The sequence below is a fragment of the Spinacia oleracea genome, chromosome 4, assembly GCF_020520425.1.
Source record: "Spinacia oleracea cultivar Varoflay chromosome 4, BTI_SOV_V1, whole genome shotgun sequence".
NCBI lineage: Eukaryota > Viridiplantae > Streptophyta > Magnoliopsida > Caryophyllales > Amaranthaceae > Spinacia > Spinacia oleracea.
The window spans coordinates 180,528,173-180,552,099 of NC_079490.1; the positions used below are offsets into that span (position 1 = coordinate 180,528,173).

Below are 23,927 nucleotides of genomic sequence, written 5' to 3' on the forward strand. Positions count from 1 at the left end.
TATAATAACATATGACCAATTAATCAGTTGCATACATAAATTTTAGGTCAAATTAATAAACAAAGAACATATTAATTTAGCATATAATAACATATGACCAATTAATCAGTTGCATACATAAATTTTAGGTCAAATTAATAAAAAAAAAAAAAAGAACATATTAATTAAGCATATAATAACATATGACCAATTAATCAGTTGCATACATAAATTTTAGGTTAAATTAATAAATAAAGAACATGACTTCAGCATTGTTAACTCCACCTAAATCTTCAACGAGATCTTTTTGGTCACATCATCAATTTCAGTTATAATAAAACAAATATTATGAAACTTATTAGAAATTAAACCTAGTTTAATATGTAACGAAACATTAATTATAAATTCGATTAACATAAACTATTTGAAAGATTAACAAGAAAATACATTAAGATGAACTAAATTTTACCTTATACAAATGGTTGCTTAAGAAAATAATATCGTTGTAAAAGAGGTTAGGATGAAACCATTCAAATTTTTATTTTTTTAATTGAAAACTTGGGCGGCAAAATTTTGGGAGAATGTTGGTGAAATGAAATCCCGTTTATGCATGTGAGAATCGCGGTATTGTCCCAAAATTTCCCCCACTTTCCAACATGAAATTTCACATCATTAGACCTACCCTCAGGGTAAGTGTATGGATTTCCAATGCGATTTGCATAGAGAACTAGTTGTACAGCTAAAAGCTAAGTTACAAAAACTGAGTGCAGTGTCCAGACCAATTTTTTGAATTATAGTTCTTTTTTTAATACTATTTATTATTTATTCAGTTTCATTCAATTCAATTCAATTTCATTCAGTTCAGAAAAACAGGGTCATAGTCCCGCATTAACCAAATGCAAACTTTGTCCAATTAACCGAGTCCAGAAGTCCAGACCAACAAAAACCTTAAAATATAGTCCCTTGTGAAATTGATCGAGTTAAAAGTCCGGAAAAATATGAATTATGTAAGTGGTCCCGAATTTGTACTATAATTACATAAATCTTTTATAATTTTTTGCATCAATATCTGAAATGGTTAGAACAAGAAGTACGTAATATCACTATAATCACAAAGAGTTCTTTAGCCACACAAGACCGTCTTTTTAATTTAAAAATAACATGGAGAGGATCAGAAATCTGGCTTGGATTCTCAAAAGAGAAAAAAATAGCTCAGTTTAATCAGCTTCGATCATCTGGGGAAATAATCATCATTTCCATCTCTTCAGTTAATTAGTTAACAAACTGAGGAAAAAATCATCAATTCATATCTAAAATTAATAGATTTATTTATAGACCTTAGACTAAAATCTGTTGATAAAATAAAGAATATGAGGAAGATGATTGTTGAAAAGAATCAACAGATTGATGAAACACAACTGCCCATCTTCCCCTAAATTTTGATTTTGCAGGAAAATCTTCCGACTAATTAATGCATTATAGGCACCATGTCGATACACACAATTCCTGCTAAATAGGAGAAGACAGACCCCTAGACAAAATAAACCACAAAGTTCCCAATGCAAAAGTTTATTGGTAACCTATCACAAAAGTTCAATGTATTAACGGTCCATTTTACCTGCTTAAAAAGAATCTAAGCATTACTAATCAAAACTCGATTATCCAGTCCAAATTAATATCCACGATTAATCGAGTTCAAGCCCAACCAAGATCTGGTGAACTACAGTCCCGATTTTGTATTTCAATTTGTATATGATTTCAGAAAATAACAAAAGATTGATACTCCGTATAATTAAAGATATCTCACAAGCCACAATAAATCAATATAATCTAGCGAATTGCAAATAGAATTTTAGACGCATTAGAACCGTCTTCTTGATTTAATATAATCTGGAGATGGATCAGAATTCTGGCTTGGATTCTCAAAAGAGAAAAAAATTAGCTCAGTTTAATCAGCTTCGATCATCTGGGGAAATAATCATCATTTCCATCTCTTTATTTTATTAATTAACAAATCCAAACACAAAATCATTCGTTCATTTCTCAAATTAACAGATTAACAAACCCAGAAAGCTTGATTAATAAAATAAGAATATGGGGAAGATGATTGTTGAAAAGAATCAACAGATCAATGAAACACAACTGCCCATCTTCCCCTGAGTTTTGATTTTGCAGGAAAATCTTTCGACTATTAATGCATTTTAGGCACCATGTCGATACACACAATTCCTGCTTATTTATTTTTCTCTTACTAGAGATTCTTCATTTGCAAAAAATTAAAGTCGGAAAGACAAACAGGGAAAACATTAGAGAGAAAGAGAATTGGAGATAACGACTGTAAATCTGCAATTAGAGATGAAATAACTGTGTGCGCGAAATTGTGTATTTAAAGAAGATGAAGAATTAGGGTTTATTTGGGGTGGTCTGATGGCTGACTTTGATGGGCTACTAGCCTACTGCGATTTGGCGGTTTGACCCATGACTTCATGACCCATTAGCCCATTTGTAGTTTGCCATTATTTGGTCCACAATGATTGTCTCTATTCGAGAATTCTTGAGTGATGAATCAGTTTAGGGCTGTCAAATACTAACCGAGTGTGATAAAAATTGAAGTGATCGGAAAAAAATTCACGCATTCAATCCACATAAGTAAAATAACCTTGTATAAGTACATTATTCGATTATATCTGAATCGATTATATCTGACCCATAATCGATTGATGACCCGAATTGTCAGCCCTAGTGAGGATTAACGCTGGTAAATTTGGTCAACTCTTTCAAAATAAAATGGATAGAATTATTGATCCCGTTTGAGTTATTATTTTTGGTAAACAATTGACATTGGGTAAATTATTTATTATAGTAAATAGAGAATGTCAGTAAATGTAGGACTACAAGAGGAAGAGGAAGAGAAAGATTAATATAATTGAAAGTGTAGGCCATAACATGCTAAAAATAGAAAGTGTATTTTTTTAATAAAAAAAATATGGTCGTATAATAAAAGTGTATCTTTTAAATAAATATGAATGGAGTACTGGTTTGTGATCGTGCTAATGCACAATATATTTTTATAATCTTGCTAATTTAATATGAAGTATAATAATAACAATACGCTTCCCTCAAAAAAAAAAAAAACAATACGCTCAACTTCAAATGAAGTTACTCAATCAATTTAACAAAATAAAGTTAAACTATCATCAAGTGAAGATATGTGAGGGCACAGTATTCTCGCAAATTTGATGGTGCAGGCGTGTGCACCGTGCTCTAGGTGCACCGGAAACAAAACGACATAAAAAACACATAAAACGCGCGTGTTTCATTAAATCCCTGGAATAAAAGAACATTTTCCTTGAGCAAAAGAACAATACCCTAGAACAAAAGAACATTAAAGGCTATGTTCTTTTCAGCTCTGTATTTCGCGTTTTTTATTCGATTTGCTTTCTTCTTGCGATATATATTCTTCTAGATTTTATGTTTTGAACTCAAATTGTGAAGAGGAGAGAGAAAGTATGAACTAGGTTTTCTAAAATGGTTCTTAGAGTGAGAAAGTAGTGAAAATTCCCAAAAATTCGTTGATTTTTCTGCTTCAACATCAAATTAAACCGATTCTTCTTCTTCAAATCTGAATTCTGTAGCTGATAATCAGATTTTGGGAGGTAATTTTTCAATTTTGAAATAATAAATTCTAGGTTTTGATGATTTTGATTTTGTAATAATCGTGTGTTTGATGATTTTGATGATTTTGTTTTTGTAATAATCGAGTTTTGATGGTTTTGATGATTTTAATGAATCAAATTATGTAACAACACGCTGATTTCGTTGAAATCGCTGATTTTGAAGATTTGAATTATGTAATTACGATTTTTTTCCAGAAAAGAACAGTTTTACGTATTAAAAGAACATATGCTCGTATTAAAAGAACAGTTTCTTTATGCTCGTATTAAAAGAACAGTTTCATAGTAGAAAAATAGACCATTTGCGTTTCATAATTTGTTCTTTCATTCTATTGTGTTCTTCTTTTTTTATTATTTTCAATTTCATTTGCGTTTCATAACTTGTTCTTTTTATTTTATTGTGTTATTTTTCTTCTTACTTTTTATTTATCCTTTGTTCTTTTGGTTGCGTTCTTTTTCTTGGTTTTATACATGTTAACCTATTATTTTTTCCTGATATTATGAATAATGTGCTTGATAATTGATAACAGAATGATCAATATGATGATTCCGAATCATATATTACTGTTGGACAAGGTACTTGACTTGTTCTTTTAGTCTCTCTATTTGTTCTTTTAGTCTTTTCATTTGTTCTTTTTATAATATTCTGTTAAAAGAACAAAATAAAAACACGTGCATAGTTCTCATTATACACTCTTTAAGAATTTTTCCTTTCTCCTTCTTTGTTATTCTTTGATTCTACTTCCTATTTTTTCATTTTCTATTTTTCAGCAACTATATATATAATAATTGTACTTATGAATCATAACCATTAGTCATTTTATAAATACATTTTAGAGAGAGAAAGAGGAGAGGATTTATATTCTCTCAACATAAGAGAGATTTTTTGAGAGAGAAAGAGTGAGATGGTGAGTGAAAGGGTAAAAAGTATGTTTTCTCCTTATTCTCTCTCTAAAATTCTTTCTGAATGTTTCTCCTTTGTTTGAAAAATGAGTGAATTAAGAAAAACAATAGTTAAATTTGGCTAGTTTTCGAAACAAGAGAATATCTGGAGAGCGTGATATTTTTCGAGGATTGAGATCAGTTTTTGAAGATTTATTAAAAGATATTGATGCTCCTGATAAATGTTGATCAAGTGTTTAAGGTACGTTTCCTTGTTCTTTCCTCTAATGTTCTTTTCAATTGTAATGTTCTTTTCACAACTTTACTTTTACTGTGGCATCAACATAGTTTGTTCTTTTAAATCAACATAGTTTGTTCTTTTATATCAACGTACATAGATTGTGAAAAAAAGAACATATAATGGTTTGAAAAGAACACATAACACTTAAAAAAGAACATAGTCTGATTCGGGGTAAAAGAACAAAAATACTTTTTTTTATAGATTTATTTTTAGGTGCATCAAAAAATCGTCGTTTCGTCTTTTTTAATTAGAACATAAAATCGTTTGAATAGAACAAATAACACTTAATAAAAGAACGTAGATCTGATGCGATGGATAAGAACAAAAATACATTTAAATAAAAATATAGATCTAGTTTTAAGTGCATCAAAATATCGTCGATTTTGTCTTTTTAATTAGAACACTAAGTGGTTTGAAAAGAACAAATACAACTAATAAAAGAACATAGATTTGTTGTTCTTTTTGTCCCTTTCATTCTGTTCTTTTTCATGTGTTTTGTTCTCTTGTTCTTTTTTTTTGTTGCCTTTTTTCATAAATTTTTTTGAGTTTTTTATTTTATTTTTCTTTTGATTTTGTTCTTTGTGTTTTCTAAAAAAGCTGTTGTTCTTTTTTTTAATTATTTTGTGTTCTTTTTAACTTTTTAACTTTTTTACTGTTTTTTAAAATTTTATAAATATTATCGATAATATTTTTTTTTTGTTTTTCTGTTGCATTTTTCACATGATGTTCTTTTTGTAAAATAGTTGTTCTTTTTATAATGTATCAGGAGATAGAATATGTTATTTTCAATTTTGTACATTTTCTTTAGTTTTTTAACATTAGTGTTCTTTTCAGGTTTTGGTTAATGTTCTTTTCGTTTACTCTATTATGTTCTTTCTGTTTAGTTTCTTATGTTCTTTTTTTTTTATTTTTTTTGTTTTTTTGGTGCAGGTGCACGTAGATCTACGTGCAGGCCCCTGCACCATCCGCGCGTTGCAGTATTCTACCCAAAAAGTTTATGTCAAATTTTAATGTGGAGTATATATATATATATATATATATATGTATATATATATATATACATATATATATGTATATATATATATATACATATATATATATATATACATATATATATATATATCACTACGGAAAATACGGCATGTTTCGCCGCTTTTTTTGACATATATCGACGCCCCGAAGCGTCGAAATATAGTATATCGACGCCCCAAAGCGTCGAAAGATTCATGGTCGATATTTAGCGACGCTATAAAGCGTCGATAAATACACGGATTAGTCGCTTCTTACAGTCACTGTGTGCCATATATCGACGCTTTATTTGGTCGAAATTTTTCGACCCTCTATTCAGCCGCTATTTACTCCACTTTCGCATAAAATAAATGCATATTTCGACCCTTCAATCCGTCATTTCTTGTGGTTACATTTTCGTTCCACCAAGTCTAGACCTGTAACACCCCGACAATTCTCTCTTTTCTAAAATAACATTTTAATATAAAACGTAGGGAATTATCAAAGTATTATCGCCCGTGTGAAAACGTAACGGCTTATTCAGAATTTTGCAACGGAAAACATAAAACTAACTTTATGTTTATAAATAATCAATTACAGAGTAAAATCTAAAACCAAACAACGAAAATAAAGTGATGTAGCTAGTACGACCAGTTTAAAGTCCAATTTAACAAACCAAGTCACTTAGCAAAACAATTGAATACAAGCTCTCTAATCCCGATCCCAATGATGCATCATCTTCAAACCTGTAGATGGGCAACGCTTATTGATCTTTAGAGACTGGTCACCAAAATGGGTCATCACAGGAACAATAAGGCATAGCCATGATCAACACACACAAACAAAGCACATAATTAGCAAAGCTGAGTACTACATACTAAATCAATAATAATCCTAACATGATTCTATTAAACGAACAATCCTAACATGATACTAATAAAACATAAGTAAGGGAAAACAAAACATATTAATTTGAAGACCACACTTGACTAGACTAGGCTAGATTGGACTAGAACTTTTATAACAATAATATTATTTTATTTGAAATAGTCAATGGACCAAGTTGTCTAACTAGAAGCTTCACCAAGAAAGACGAGGTACGGGCGCGACTCCGTAAACTCAATGACCTGCGGTATCGAGGAACTTTTGAATAAAAATGGAACACGGTGATCAATCCGGTCCCATAAAAGGCTTAACTTCCCTTTCTTTCCAAATCTCATGACACCTTTCATTGGTGACACTTTGAGCAACACCTTATCACCTATGTTGAACTCTTCATCCCTACGTTTCAAGTCTGCATAACTCTTTTGGCGATCCTGCGCCGCTTGAATTTTCGATTTGATGGTTCAGATTTGGTTCATGGTGTCCTCTATTATTTGAGGTCCCAACACTACGGTTTCACTAATATCATTCCAACAAAGTGGACTTCTACACTTCCGTCCATACAGGGCCTCAAATGGTGTCATTCCTATACTAGCATGATAGCTATTGTTGTATGAAAACTCAATCAAATCCAGGCTATCTTCCCAACTTCCTTTGAAATCGATGACGCATGCTCGAAGCATGTCCTCAAGGGTTTGGATGGTTCTCTCAGTTTGTCCATATGTGGCTGGGTGGAAGGCTGTACTCATTTTCAATGTCGTACCAAAGCTCTTCTGCACACTTTTCCAGAATTCGAAAGAAACCTTGAATCTCTATCTGATACGATATCCTTAGGAACTCCATGTAACCTCACAACATTCTTAATGTAAGCTTTAGCAAGTTGTTCCATTTTCCAGGTTTCCTTCATTGGTATGAACACTGCCGACTTGGTCAACCTATCTACCACAACCCAAATTGTATCATTTCCGGTTTTCGACCTAAGCAAACAAGTGACAAAGTCCATAGAAATACAGTCCCATTTCCAGCATGGAATCTCCAAAGGTTAGACCTTTCCTTGAGGTCTCCTATGCTCTATCTTAACTTTCTGACAAGCTAGGCATCTAGCCACAAAATCTGCCACTTCGTTCTTCATTCTTGGCCACCAATATATCTTTTTCAAATCCTTATACAACTTGTCACCACCTGGGTGCACAGAATATGGCGTATTGTGCCCTTCTCTCATCAATTTCTCCTTCAATTCACCACACTTTTGAGGCACACACCACCTGCCCTTTGTACCTCAAACTTCCATCGTCATGGATCTTGAAATCTAATTCCTTTCCTTGCGAAATCTTTTCCTTGATTCACTCCAACTTTACATCACCAGCCTGATTCTCCCTAATCTCATCAAATATTGACGGCTGGATGGTTAAGGCATTCATCATTCCCTCAAGACTTTCACCACTCACTATTTCAAGGTTCAAACGTTGCATGTCCTTACACAGCTCGTTAGCAACTACTAACGCATTAACACTATGACTTGATTTCCTACTAAAGGCATCCGCAACTACGTTGGCTTTTCCTTCATGGTACTGAATATCCAAATCATAGTCCTTGATTAACTCCAACCACCTTCGTTGGCGCATATTCAAGTCCTTCAGTGTGAAAATGTACTTTAAACTCTTATGATCCGCGAATATCCTACATTTCACACCATACAGATAGTGTCTCCATATCTTCAATGCGAACACTATGGCGGCAAGCTCTAAATCATGGGTAGGGTAATTGGATTCATAGGGCATCAACTTCCTTGACGCATACGCAATAACCTTTCCGTTATGCATCAATACACACCCTAAAACATTCTTAGAGGCATCACTATATACATCATAGGTACCACTCTCATCTGGCAAGGTTAACACCGGCGCGGTTGTCAATCGCGTCTTCAAGGCTTGGAACGCCTCCTCACACAGGTCATTCCATTCAAACTTTGCTTCCTTCTTCATCAAGGTTGTCATTGGCTTGGCTATCCTAGAGAAGTTTTGCACAAAGCGTCTATAGTAACCAACTAATCCCAGAAAACTTCGAATGTCAGTCACATTCTTGGGTGTAGGCCATTCACTAACAGCTTTGATCTTAGCAGGGTCTACTGCCACTCCTTCTTTAGACACAAAATGTCCCAAACCCTTTCCAACCAAAATTCACACTTCGAGAACTTGGCATACAACTAGTTATCTCTCAGCGTACTTAACACATATCTCAAGTGTTCAGCGTGATCCTCTTCACTCTTCGAATACACTAGGATGTCATCTATGAAAACCACTACAAACTTATCCAAATAGGCATGGAACACACGGTTCATTAAGTCCATAAATATTGCAGGTGCATTGGTTAACCCAAAAGGCATAACGGTGAACTCATAATGTCCGTATCTAGTCCTGAATGCGGTCTTTGGTATATCGTGATCAGCGATTCTCAATTGATGATAACCTGAGCGCAAATTGATCTTTGAAAAGATTCCCTCTCCTTTCAGTTGGTCAAATTGGTCCTCTATCCTAGGCAAAGGATACTTCCATCCTTCTTTTTCACAAACAAGACTGGTGCTCCCCAAGGCGATGCACTTGGCCTAATGTAACCTTTCTCTAATAGATCCTCCAATTGGCCTTTCAACTCATTCATTTTTTCTGGAGCCATACGATATGGTGCTTTCAAGATAGACGCGGTTCTAGGCACTAAGTCTATGGTAAAGTCAATAGGTCGATTGGTAGGCATCCCGGGGATCTCTTCCATAACACATCGAGGAATTCATTCACTACCGCAATGTCCTCAGGTTGATCTTTGGTCACATGCTCTAGGTTTCTCACATTTCATAAGAAGACTGGTGTGAGGGGGTCGAAAAAGCACGAGGCTAATGCGTGACCTCGTCCCTCATGGGCGTGACGTTGTCAGATCAAGTGTAATTGGATTTCTTGTGAGTTTACACCCAATCGACTAGTAATATAGGAGTCGCCATTCAGTTTTTAACGACAATGAGAAAAACTGACAAAACCCGGTTATCGTGACATAAAGGGAGTGCCATTATGTTCGACCACGACGGCCATAGGTTCCCTTGTGATCCCTGGTTTGGGGATCGCTCAACGTACACCCGCAGGGCAGAGATTGAGAGTTCGGGGGACTGTAACTACCGAGAGGAGTGCTCATCGATAATACTCCAGAGGCAGGTTATCCTTACTAGCCCAGCATAAATAATTGAAGGGACATGCGTTAAACTATTCTGAATTGATTTTAGCAATATGCAACACATAATACTAAATCGATCGTGATCATCTTATTTAGATTGATTTAAGGTACCTAGCATGATAATTCAATTGTCCAAGGTATTATCTTATTAGGCGTGATAGATCAATCAAATTAATAGTTTGAAAATTTTATAAAAGGGTGATGAAAGCTATTAAATCATATGAGGGACACATTACAACGCACCCTTGGGAGGTGCGTTGTGGTTCTCAGAAAACTAACCACTTGGCTTTGCTATTTCTCCTTTTATTTAACGAATCTCGGGTTTCTAAGCAATGTTCCAGTATTTACGCTTAATTCATCAAGCTACAAGGGGCAGGATGCGTTCTGTTCGACTTTTGGGTCGATTGCGACAGAACGCTGGATCAATTTCGCAGCGTGAGGCTTAGGCTTAAGGCTAGAGTCAATACTCAGATTATGGAATTGTGTGTTTTCACGTCGGTTTTAGGCTGTATTTATAGGAAAAGAGTGTGTGGAAAGATAGATCTTAAGATACGAATCCAAAAAGAATCCGGAGATAAAACGGCCCCAGGAACTTTCAGCGCCCAGGGCTGGGCGCCGAAGATTTAGGCGCCCAGATCCAGGCGTTGAAAATGGGATCTGGACCGAGTTCTTTGTCAGATTTTGACTCTTAGAACACAGAGCTTTTGAGATTTATCCGAGTCTTTTAGTGCGTATTAACTTATGACGGAATGCGTCTGGGCCCGTTACGAACTCTAGGTTCGTTAGGAATTTAATTAATACGTAACTCTTATTTTCGAATTATACCAGGAATGCAAATTCTATCTCTTTTAGGATTTATGTTGGAGTGCAACACCTAATTCTGACAGGTTTCTATCTTTTATGACTTTGCCACTTTTAACAACTACCTTTTACGGCAGTTACTATTCTTAGCAGGTTTCTATAAATAGCAGCTTTGGTTGAAATGAAAGGGTGATTGAGATCCGTTATTTTATAGGAGATGCGTTGCCAAGTGGAGATTTATGTTCTCATCATCGAACCTTCCCTTTCGGGAATGGGGACAAAAGTAGGTGTCTACAATTAGCCCCCACTTTGACTGAGTCTCGAGATGATACGATGGTCAAAGTACTAGACGGAGTGCGTCATACAAGCCATGGCGTATGTGACCTGTTTTGCGAGGGTCTCACGAGCCCCCGAGTGATAACATTTGATTTAAGGGTCATCACTTGAAGTGTTAACACATTCCTCACGCGTCATTGGAATTTGTTAACTGATAGTATAGAAACTCCCTCACTTTGTCATTGGAAGTATCTAAAGATGTTTTCGAAATCAAAGCTATAAAGTGTAACTAGGCCTGGCCAAGCCCAATCACGAGGTAAAACGTTTTTAAAGATTCTCATTTTCATGGTTAGCTAAACGAGAAAACCCCCTTCTTTTTATAGGACGTAAAACAAAGGAAAATCCAGCACATCGCTCTTTTTTGGAAAAACGAAAAACCAATCCTTTGATTTTTGGAAAAGGGAAACCATCCTTTGATTTTTGGAAAAGGGAAACCAGGAAAAAGTTATCGCTGCAGCGACTAAGGACCTGCGCGGTTAGTGGCGCAGACCCCGCCCGCTGAAGGTGGGCGAGCCTGTCCGCTGGACGAATCTGTTTTGATGTTTTGAAAATAAGGACCTACGCGGTTTGTGACTTAGAACCCGCCGGCGAGCCTGTTTTTGTTTTTTTGAAGAATTTATTTTCTTTTGATTTTCGAAAACTGAGGACCTGCGCGGTTAGTGGCGCAGACCCTGCCTGCTGAAGGTGGGCGAACCTGAATTCGTCTTTTCGATTTGGGACCCGCATGGTTCATGGCGCGATCTTGCCCGATCGAGGTGGGCCAGTCCCTATTTAATTTGTTCTTGGGATTTCTTTTGAGAATTTCTTTTTTATTCATTCCTGTAAGAGCGAATTCTTTCGAGGGATGCTCGGATTTAGCTGCAACCTGAATGTGGGTTGGCAACGTGTCTAAACGGACCATCGTTTCGTGGTCGTCTGCCTTTCGTGGTCGTCTGCCTTTCGTGGTTTTGAACAAGTCTTTACGGCTCATAGGATGTATGTCACCGTTTAGAACTGGCCTAGTTATGCCATTACTTGGGTCCTTGTGAAATGACCGGTGGGACCATATGTGAATGTTAATGGAGACCCTTTTGCTTTGAGGTCGAGTTCATTTTTGAATTTTTCCAAGCCCGGGACGTAGCTTGAAAACGTTGTTTCAACTTGCATCACTTTGCATATTTTCTTTCTTTCGAGGCCCCAAGCATTTGTACTTGGTGGTCGTTCTTTGCCAAGAGAAGTGCGTATTTTATAACGTCCTTAATCGTGTTTGGGACCGTGCTCGTATGTGCGAGCGATCTTTGTAGTGGTATGCTACTTTGATGAAGTCGTGGAGTGCGACTTCATTTTCCGGGTGACAAAGTTTTGCTTTGTTTTCCAATAATTAGCACATCGAGCTTACTTCGGCCCGGATTGATCTTTTTGACAAATAAACGCCTTTTAATTTGAGAAACCAACGACTTGATTTTTTGTTTTGTGTTTCGAAGAATGACCTTGATTTTTATTTTTTCTATATTGCCTTGAAAAATGTACACATGTTTTTTTTCTTGAGATGAGTCTAAGTTTCGACAAGCTTTAACATTTGTTTTCACTATTCGGGCTCTAAAGGTGCTTTGGGCTTGATCTTGATTACAACAGGGCCTCGTGTCTACTAACACGGTTTTAAGTCCTTTCCTACTCCGCGTTTTGAAGGATCCGGACCTAGAGCTACATTTCCGGCGCCCCTGGCCAGGCGTTAAAAATTTCGGCGCCCAGCCTTGGGCGCTGGATATTCTATTTTGGCAGTTCCCGGACTTCTTAACGCGTTTCCGAATGGGATTAGGATGTCACTTGATGCTTTCGTGTATATATAGGGGTTAAGTACGTCTTTCTTTTTCACCACTCTCAATCTTCCTCCCTTTTGCAATTGCTTAGCTTTTATTCTTCCCTACTCTTGCCATGTCGATTCCTCCCTTCTCCCTCCAACGAGTTGTTAGGCGCTGGCTAAGAGCCCTTAATCCCACAGAAAAGGCTCTGTTGAAAGGATACCACTTAGAGACATTCTTAGGCTTACAACAAATTAATATTGATTATAATTTTCTATATGCGGCCCTGAACTTTTGGGATTCTGATCACCATGTTTTTGTCTTTCGGGGCAATGAAGTATGCCCTTTGCCAGATGAATTTGCCGCGATCCTTGGTTATCCTACCAATGCTACTCCTGCTACCCCTGGCACTGTTGAAGAGGGTAAAACAACTATAGGGGCTTTCCTAGGACTAGATGCTAACATGCTCGCTGAGATCGTTGTGGGTGATAAGGTTAATTTGGCAAAGCTTGTAAAACATCACTTTAGACCTAGTATAAATATGACCGAACAGAAATTGAATATTCGAGCACTTGTATTCTGCTTGTTGAACCACTATTTACTGTCGAATAACAATGGCGAGTTCGGTGACATAAGGTTGATCCCCTTGATCAGCCAGATGGAGAGTTGCTATTCCATTATGCCGTTGGTTGTTGCCGAGACCTTGCTGAGCGCGGATGAGTTAAAAAAGGATGCCAAGTCTGAAATTTTTAAGGGGATCCCCCTATTGCTGCAGGTAATCGATCGTTTATTCGTGCAAAGTAATACACATATTTTTTACTCATTTCTTTTTTTCGTTTGCCTCGACAGCCCCCTGCCTGGAGCTGATTTTCAGCGCCCAGAGCTGGGCGTCGGAATTTCTGGCGCCTGGTCCTGGGCGTTGAAAGTGCGTCCCAGGCAGGACTTTAGTTTATTATTATTTTTCTGATCGTACCCGTTTTTTTGCAGATTTGGCTCATGGAACGACTTAGGCTTCTAGAAGCTCCTGCCGATCCTAAACATTATCGCCCTATAGCCTTGGGTAACCGAAAGTATTTGCACCAAGGTCAGGACGAGGCCGATTGGGCCTCCTATTTCACTCATGGCATATGCTCTATTAAGTGGGTGGTACCGTGGTGGGGTTTGACTAATATGACGGGGGGTTCCGAGGTGTTAGTTTATGTTTCTTTGTTGGGGCTATCTCGGCCCGTTTATATCTTTCCCTACCGAGTCATGCGACAATACGGCTTAAGGCAGACTATCCCGTTTTCCGATACGGTACCACCTAAAGTAGCGGTCTTTTCACAAGCACGGGTTCAAGCGTGGGCTAAGTATTATGGTGGCTTCCCGCGTTGGACCGTGGCTAGAGATGGCTTTGTGGGTCTTTCCGAAAACTACAAGTTGTGGATGAGTTCTGATGATAAGGCTGTGAGAACTAAGGCTCGAAATGAAGAGCCGGCTGAGCTTTAATACCTCGAGGTAGGGCTAAGTATGAGAGCCGTGATCCTGCTAATCCTCGCGACCATGGTATTAAGACTGTAAAAGCTCGTCCTGTTCGAAAGCGAAAGGAAGTTCCTCCCCGTTCCAGTTCTAGGCCTAAAAAGGTGCCTAACATGAAGGGGCCTGCCGTTCACAAAAGAAATGCAAGCTCTCGCGGAGATCGTCGCCGGAATAATGTATGGGTTAGGAAAGTTCAGCCCCTAGTAGAACCAGTGGATAATCCAATTGATGTTGATAATCCTTCCCCTACCATTGTTTGTGCCCTTGAGGCTGAGCGGGCTATAGCTGTTCAAACTGAAAATGTTTCTGAGGCCTTGGCATCCTTGGAAGTTAATGTCAAGGAGCCTGTTCTTATGGAGATTGATATAGGGGCAGCGCAGAAGCCTGTGGAGGTGGACCCTGCGAACATTGCCCTCTACAAAACTTTATTTGATGATCCGGAAGAACTCGAGTAGTGTAGTTCTTGTTAGGGTGTAGGTGCCCTTTATTTATTTCAGTTGTGTTTGTTTTTCATTCCTTAGCACTTTTGTTTTCCTTCTTATTATTTTTAAATATTAATAAAGGCGTAATTTTATTTTTCTTGTTTTCCTTTTGCTTCTCTTTTTTTATTTGCTCATTTGCAACACTTATGCACATTATATTTTTGATTTGATTAGACCGAATCCATAAATGGGATTGCCTACGTATCCTTGTTAAATAACTTTAACTTAGAATCAGGTCGCGCGTAGTTCTAGCTAGAATAAATTCTAGGATGCCGAATTTGATAAGTACGTTCTGAGATGGAAACATATTATTTGAAACGGTAGAATAAGTGAAGTTTATTATTATTTTAATCTGCTGCTTTGCCGTAAGCCAAAAATTTGTTTTATTTTTTTGAGTTGAGTACATGTATTTGCACAAGAATCTTTTCATGTGTTTTTTTTGGTACGTATATCTGAATACGTGCTGTACCCCCCCCCCAAGTGTTCGTTATTTTTCCGTGTATGTGCGGATAAAATGACGAGCACTTCTGGGCAAAATTTGGCAAGCAGAGAGATTCAGCGCCCAGGCTGGGGCGTTAAAGATTTCGGCGCCCAGCTCTGGGCATTGAAAATGATTCCTGGGGAGATTTCTTGGCGCGTTGCTTCACATGTACTTGCGTTTATTTCTTTTTCTTTGTTTCATTTTACTTTTTATTCGTCATAAATCAATTTTGACGCTATTTCGGAAGCTTTTTGGGCTGTTAGCGTTAGACGCATTTTCGTCTGGATTAATTTTTTCTATTCGTGACTCGAAACGGCTTTGAAAATGGAGTTAGGGTGCGGAAGATATGAAGATCTTTGTGTAGGCTTTTTGGGTGGGTTGAGGTGCGTGTTGTTAATGATGGGGATGATGGGGTTATGTTTTATGAATTTTTTTTGAGCAACATTTGCATTGTTTGGATTTGATTTCTTTTGGTTTCTTTGGGTTGCACGGGTTTGACCTTTATGTCTTGGAAATATGAAGGGGATGGTGTGGTTTATTTTGTGGATTTTCGGGAATTGGTTTCGATGTCACGATTCAAGACCGAGTGGGCCTTGCTATTGGGCCTACAGTGGGCCGCTTCCTTACATTTTTTGATTTTTATATTTGCAAGTATGATTAGTGCTTATTTAGTGTTAGAATAATATTTTAGGAGAAAATTTACGCCTTTATTACATTGGAAAGTAAGGAAAACACACTGAAATAAATTAATCAATATTCTAAGGGTTCTTAGGACCATATCTAGAGCTTTATTCTTTCTATCATCTAAAGAACTACTAGGCGTTTTGCTAAAGTGCTCTCTACGGCTCAAGCCTTGGGTTTAGTCTCGTAGAACCTTGGTCCTTCGCCTGTACTCATCTTGAACTCTATTCCCTTTGCGTTGACCCACTGACATGTCTTCACCCATCCGTTCTCGGCCTCTTCTAGTGTTGATGTAGGAGCGATTAACCGAGTTGGATCGAAACCTTCATCTTGTAGAGCTAGGGTAGTTATCACAGTCTCGTCCTCCATAGGCCTCGATTCGTTAAACAATGTCCATAGAGCTTGGTTGTCCAATATTTCAGCTGTTTCAGTCTTGGTGAGGTGGGGTGCCTCATCCAAAGTATGACAGTCATGGAAAATTTCAAATCTGGGCTTTAGCAGGCCATCCTGAACGAAGGGTTCAGGGAAGTCACAGCATGGGTGTTCTTCTCCTTCCCGGACAAACATACCGTTAAGGGTTCTTTAATATGGGGGAAGAAGGGTGGCTTGTTTTGTCTTGGCTGGCTTAAGGCGTAGCCTAGATAAGTGGTCATCAATATCTTCCTCCGTTGGTTCATAGCCTAGGCCAAAGGGAGTAGATTTGTTAGGTGGTGGATGGAACATGTAGTTCTTCTTCCTTATGCCCAATGGAGTTCCCGGGAAATAGCCTTGAGCTAGCAATATTTTAGGGATGACCCGGGATGCACGTGGATCTAGAAATGCTAAATTATAGTCCTCAATGACTTGGATGGCTTCATCCACTTGAAAACCATAAAGGTCTTCTGCAATTTCGACCGTTCCAACCATAGTACAACTGACGTCGAGAGGAGGGGCGCGTATTTCCAGAATTACCCCGTTATGGTTAAGTTTAACCATTTGGTGCAAGGTAGAAGCCACACCTCCTAAGTCATGGAGAAAAGGGCGTCCTAAGAGGAGGTTGAAAGTGGGCTTGATGTCGATTATTTGAAACTCCGTGGTACGTGCCACGGGCCCGGTTTGTATTGTGAGGTTGATTTTTCCCAACACAGGCCTTCGAGAGTTATCATAAGCTCGTACCCCTTGCGTGGAGGTTTGGAAGTCATCACTTCCTAGCCCCAAGCAATAGGCGGTTTGCAATGGGCAGACATTTACCGCTGAACCGTTATCTACGAGTGTTTGGGGGATGTTTTGTCCTTTGCATCCAACCACTAGATAGAGGGCCTTATTGTGGGCGCCTCCTTCTTTAGGTAAGTCTTTGTCAGTAAAAACTATTGCTTTTTCCTCAACATCTCTTGTGACGTGGTTAACCAACGAGTCAGGTGTGATATCCGTAGGGACTGAGATGAGGTCAAGTGAGCGAATAAGTTTTTCACGATGTTCCTTTGAAGTGCACATGAGATCCCAGATGGTAATCTCGGCTTTAGTTCTTTTTAGTTGCTTCAAGAGAGGATTTTTGATGACTTCTGCGACGGTGGTGTGCCGTATGTTTTCAGGAGTCTGTCTAACTGGGATGTCGTCCCCGGGAGGTGGGCGAATATCCTGTTGGTATACCCTTCCGGACCGAGTGAGATTGTCAACTTCGGACTCTTCAGGGGTGGTGTCAATGGGAGCATGCCTGGGCCAAGTTTCAGTAAAGAGGTCCTGGCCCGATACTTGAGACAGGTAGACATCTTCAGCATCATCATCCCACACACCGCACACTTCTCTCTCGATTTGATCCATAGGGACCATGGCGAGTGGTGCGCCTTGAGGCATAATATACACCGTAGGGTCAAAGTTCTTATTTTCTGGTTGATCGAGAGAGATGTGACAAGAACCGAGTGGGCTCTTGTTGTGGTTGGGTTTGCCAATGTAAGGGAGAGGTATTACTTCATCCTCTATCATATCCTGGATCGTGTTTTTTAGATTCCAGCAGTTTTCAGTATCATGCCCATTTCCCTGATGGAATTTGCAATAGGTGCCCTCGACCCAATATTTATTTTTGACTGAAGGGTCGGGTGTGGGGCCTATGGGCCTTAGCTTTCCTTGTTTGGTTAGTCTTTGGAAGGCTTGTACCAGAGTCGACCCGAGTGGGGCAAACTTTCGATCTCGGGTCCACCTTCCAGGGCTCCTTTGGGTTGGGGTTTCTTCTACGGCGTGGACCTCTTGGGCTTGAGGCGTGTGGCCCCGGTCGTAGGTGTTACTTTTGTATGCATGCTTGCTTTGTACTGTTTTTGCGAGGTCATCCTCGATCTTTATTCCTACATCATAAACCCTTTTGAAGGTATCAAGGCCCAAGTACCTAAGGTGTTGTTTATAAGCTGGGTCTAGGTTGTCAATGAATTTTTGGACTAATTCAGTTTCAGGAGGCCTATTGATTAGTTGGACCGCTTGGTCTCTCCATCTAGCAAAATAGGTCGTGAAACCTTCATTTTGTTTTTGGAAGAGGACTTCCAACTCGCGCATGGTGACTTGAAAATCCATGTTCGACGAGTATTGCTTGATGAAGACATTGACAAAGTCCTCCCAAGTGGGGAAGAGCTTAGGGTCCTGGTGGTAGTACCATTTGAGTGGCACATGTTCCAAGGACAAAGGAAAGACAGGCAAATACATGGACTTGTCCACACCTTTCAAGTTCATGGAATTCACAAAGCTCAAGAGATGATCACGGGGATTGTCCGTGGTTTTGAACTTTGGTAAGTCAGATGAACTGAACTTTTCCAGTAGTTTGCCGGGAAAAGGTTTAGGATCGAGGGAGAAATACTTGCTCCCCATGGTTTGCTGCAGAACTATTTTTTCGATCTTCTTCTCGTTATCGAGGTCATTTTTGGCTTGCGCAGCCGCTAAGGATTCGTTTTCCATTTTCAGTTGATTCATAAGTTGGGTCATTTGGACCATTTGGTCTCGTAATTCTTCCATGGGCGTGTTTGAGGGTGCGAATCGAGGTTGGGGAAGCGGAAATCCTTGAAAGGGGGAATGACGGATGGAGCTTGGAGTTACTAGACCTTGTGTTGGTGATGTAGCTTCGAGACGCACTAACCTTTGATTTTCAGATCGACGCCAAGTGGCAGAACCAGCCCTATGCATAAGACAAGCTAAAGTTTTAGGCCCAAAGTTAAGCATTACTTAGTCTAGACTTCTGACTCTTTCTATTGGTTTTCTATTCTCACTTTTGTTGGTACACTTTTGGCTCTTCTTTTGGTCATTCTTTGGATTTTCGAAACATTTGCCCGTGTGACATTCAAAGTTATTTTAATTAGCATGCTCGGTTTTGGTGCCGAACATTGTCGTCATAGGAGGCCTAATGACGACACAAGGAGTTGTTTATTTTATAAGTCGTTCTTAGAACCGAGTGCCTTTTTTCATACGTCCTCGTAGCAAATTTGTTACGATTTTTTTTTATTGCTACGTATACTTTATGCGAGGGTACCGAGGCTGCTGTGCCTGACCAAAAGGCCAGGCAGCAACTTCAGCGCCCAGCAGGGGCGCTGAAAATGATTGGCGCCGAGCCAGGGGCGCTGAAAATGCGTCCCTGACTGGTACTCGTATTCTGTTCGTCTATCCTTTTTTCGTACATACGACTTAATTTTGCGTGCTCGCCTAATAACGTCCTTTACGCGTTGTGCAGCGTTGTGGAATCCGTTACAGGCTGTCCTGGGCGTCGCTTATTTTTGTGGCGATCGCCCGGGGCTGCGGAACACGTATTTTGGTATAACTCTTTGGCCAATTGGTGTTTATGAATGTTTGGGTAATTTTTAGGGCCGTTGGTTTTCTAGTATTATTTGTCACACACAATCACATAATTCGCTACACACAACTAACATTACAACATGAAGCAAAATAATATGTCACGTAGTTTATGATAGGCTTCTATGGGTAATATTTGCGCCGGCTTGGTACCTCCCCTATCGTCGATCCAACACATGCCCCGGTCGGGGAAGTGCATTCACGAGCGAATTTCGTTCCAAGAGGCCAATCACGATGTAAGCCAAGGGGGCATGCACCAATGAGAGGGACTTAGTGGGCGAGCGATTTGGTTTGGGATAGGTGTACTACTAGCGAAAGTGCCGAGTGGACAACATTCGAAGCGTATGTACCCCCCGGGTGGCTATGGGTATCCTTATTCCCAACTCCCGAGATGAAACATGCCAAGGGAGCCAAGATTCGTTATGCGGTTCTGTCCGTTCACATTAATATGCTGATTTTCAGGTCGTCCCAACTTGATAGGGAAATAAACGCGGGGTAGGATCGTTTCACCCTTCGGATATTTTGATTACCTACGAGTCACGAGTATTTCATTAACGTCCCCAGTGGAGTCGCCACTATAAGGGGTCGAAAAAGCACGAGGCTAATGCGTGACTTCGTCCCTCGTGGGCGTGACGTTGTCAGATCAAGTGTAATTGGATTTCCTGTGAGTTTACACCCAATCGACTAGTAATATAGGAGTCGCCATTCAGTTTTTAACGACAATGAGAAAAACTAACAAAACCCGGTTATCGTGACATAAATGGAGTGCCATTATGTTCGACCACGACGACCATAGGTTCCCTTGTGATCCCTGGTTTGGGGATCGCTCAACGTACACCCGCAGGGCAGAGATTGAGAGTTCGGGGGACTGTAACTACCGAGAGGAGTGCTCATGGATAATACTCCAGAGGCATGTTATCCTTACTAGCCCAGCATAAATAATTGGTCCTTTTATTTAACGAATCTCGGGTTTCTAAGCAATATTCCAGTATTTAACGCCTGGATCAATTATTTGGGCGCTGGAAGTTCCTGGGGCCGTTTTATCTCCGGATTCTTTTTGGATTCGTATCTTAAGATCTATCTTTCCACACACTCTTTTCCTATAAATACAGCCTAAAACCGACGTGAAAACACACAATTCCATAATCTGAGTATTGACTCTAGCCTTAAGCCTAAGCCTCACGCTGCGAAATTGATCCAGCGTTCTGTCGCAATCGACCCAAAAGTCGAACAGAACGCATCCTGCCCCTTGTAGCTTGATGAATTAAGCCTAAATACTGGAACATTGCTTAGAAACCCGAGATTCGTTAAATAAAAGGACCAATTATTTATGCTGGGCTAGTAAGGATAACATGCCTCTGGAGTATTATCCATGAGCACTCCTCTCGGTAGTTACAGTCCCCCGAACCCTCAATCTCTACCTTGCGGGTGTATGTTGAGAGATCCCCACACCAGGGATCACAAGGGAACCTACGGCCGTCGTGGTTAAACATAATTGCACTCCCTTTATGTCACGATAACCGGGTTTTGTCAGTTTTTCTCATTGTCGTTAAAAACTGAATGGCGACTCCTATATTACTAGTCAATTGGGTGTAAACTCACAGGATATCCAATTACACTTGATTTGACAAAAAGAAACTTCACACCCACGAGGGACAAGGTCACGCATTAGCCTCGTGCTTTTTCGACCCCCTCACACACATTCATGTTGGGCAAGATAGAAATTTGTTTTGCACAAAATAGTAATTTCAAAAACATGCATGAGATGCCTAGAATCACAATTGTATTTGAATATTCTACTTAAAAAGTTTACCTTTTGGCGTTCGTTCTCGAAGTTTGGGAGCGCTCTTTCGAAGTTCAAAATTTGAGTCGAACTCCCACTCGAATATTTGGACAGAAATGGGCAACCAGCCACTGGAGGCCACTGTGTTGATGGCAAACAACAGCGCCAGACGCAGAGGTTGCGCCCATCGCTACTACTGGCACTTAACACTTGAGCGCAGCAGTGGCAGGTTGCTCGTAAGGTGCTCGCATACTCGATTTTGAAGTTTGAAACTCCCCAGTGGAGTCGCCAGATTGTAGGGGGTGTTTTTTATTCTCCGTATCGTATTATTTTCCTACAGTTTTTGAAATTTTGAACTTGAAGGAGTCCCCACCAAACATTTTTAAGGGTCCGGTTTGGAAAGACCAAAATTTGACTCTTTTGGATAAGGCATTGAATCTTGAAACCGAATGTGTGAGATTCGGGTACGAGAACGAACCGCTTATTTTGGAAAACTTTTAAAGTGCATTCAAACACAAGACAAAGATCATTTTCGTAAAAAGTCCTAATCATGATGCTAGGTTGGTTGGATCATGCATTTAGAACATTGTATTTGCTACTTGTACGTGGTCACTTTGCTTTAAAGTTAATTAAGGGAACATAAGGCCAGTTTGTCAAAAAAACTATCTTTTTTAAGCATGATGTAACCTTTGTATGTTGTTGTATTTAGCATGTTAGTTGATGAAAGCGATAAACATGTAAAGCATCATCACAAAGTAAAGGAATTATCGAAATGCGTACAAAACAACATCACCTTGAAAAAGGTGAGTAAAGAGTGCGGAATTGAAATAGCAAGCATATAAAGGTGCGATATTGAAAGTGCGTTATTGAAATTACGGTATTGAAAGTGCGATATTGAAATTGCGGTATTGAAAGTGCGGTATTGAAATGACAATATTGAAATGAAGATATTTAAATTGTATTATTGTATTTGAAATCCGAACGCCAAACAGCTACTTAATAATAAGTGTGTCTGACACGGATCCAATTCTCTAAAAATCTCGACTTTAGATGAGTTGCTCATCATAAAGCATCATGGATTTTGATTATTGAAATAGAACTTGAAATAGAACTTGAATATAGAACTTGAATATTGAAATTAGGAGACTTGGTTCTTAAGATTATACCTTTTCATGCTTAAAAGGCTTAACCTTTAATATGCTCCATAACTTGAAAAATTGATTCTAGTTTAAGGAGAAGTTTATCTCACTTAAACATCATTGAATATTGAAAATAGAACTTGTATTTGAACATAGAAAGTTGAATACCCATGTGTTCTAGTTTGGAAAAAGGTTTGCACTTTTCCAAACATCCTTGAACTTGAAAAGATTTGTATTTTGTAAAATTGTATGATAATTGTTGTAAAGGGAAAACTTTTCAAGTATGAAAGTTCCTCACTTTACTAATCGTTTTCGAAATAAATCTTGAATCTTGCATATTGATATTGAAAATGTGCTTAGAAAATCATTTAGGAGGAATTTCAAGAGTGAAATCCTCCCAAAGATGGCACTTTTGAACACTTTTCCTAGTTCATCATGAGTATGCACTCAAAAGACAACATCATAGGAATTGAATATTGGATTTAGAAATGTAGAAAAGTAGAGAATATCATGATAATTTGATTAGAGATTTGGATTTACCTATTTAGGATTAGGTTAGTTTTCCGATTTGTAGTCCCAATTGCTTTGATATTTTGAAAATTGCAGTGAGAATTGAAAAATTGAAGCTTGAATTTTGTATTGGAATTTGAGAGGAAAACCCAGAATTACGACGTTGTAGTCATTTTTCATCCCCCTGATTTTTGTGAAATTAGGTGTTTAAATAGGAAAGACACGTCAGCCCCAGCGCAAGGCCAGCGCCTGGCGCTGGTGATATGTCCCAGGTACCGCCAAACAAGGTCGATGACACCGTCCTTGTGCTTTGTTTTGTAGCTTTGTACCTTTGTGCGACTTGTACGATTTTTGTCATGTAGCTTTGCTTGGAGGTGAAGGTATTTTGCGTCTAAAAACACTCTTTTTTTTGTACTCAGGTTTTGTATTTTGGACTCGGTTTTACGGGACGGGGCCCGACATGCTCGATTTTATGGGTCGTCGCCCGATTTTGCATTGCTTAATGGCATTTTGACTGGAAATGACCTTGTAAAACCAATGGAGAGGTCCATTGGGTGAGATTGTGTTTGGCTTTTGAATTTTATTTTTGGAAATTGAATTTTGTACCGAGTTCCGGAATGGGAACGGGCTCGGGAATTGGACTTTGTATTTTGGAATATATCTTAG

At 38.9% G+C, this 23,927-nt stretch overlaps 4 non-coding genes across 4 annotated transcripts; all 4 read right to left on the reverse strand.

The window, feature by feature from the left end:
* Positions 1 to 1,145: 1,145 nt before the first annotated feature.
* On the reverse strand, positions 1,146 to 1,239 carry LOC130460483 (small nucleolar RNA Z103). Its single transcript, XR_008920340.1, has one exon. It is a non-coding gene; the product is annotated as a small nucleolar RNA Z103 (small nucleolar RNA).
* A 106-nt stretch (positions 1,240 to 1,345) lies between these two features.
* On the reverse strand, positions 1,346 to 1,492 carry LOC130460546 (small nucleolar RNA snoR135). Its single transcript, XR_008920402.1, has one exon. It is a non-coding gene; the product is annotated as a small nucleolar RNA snoR135 (small nucleolar RNA).
* A 383-nt stretch (positions 1,493 to 1,875) lies between these two features.
* Positions 1,876 to 1,970, reverse strand: LOC130460481 (small nucleolar RNA Z103). Its single transcript, XR_008920338.1, has one exon. It is a non-coding gene; the product is annotated as a small nucleolar RNA Z103 (small nucleolar RNA).
* A 99-nt stretch (positions 1,971 to 2,069) lies between these two features.
* Positions 2,070 to 2,215, reverse strand: LOC130460545 (small nucleolar RNA snoR135). Its single transcript, XR_008920401.1, has one exon. It is a non-coding gene; the product is annotated as a small nucleolar RNA snoR135 (small nucleolar RNA).
* Between the last annotated feature and the right edge of the window lie 21,712 nt (positions 2,216 to 23,927).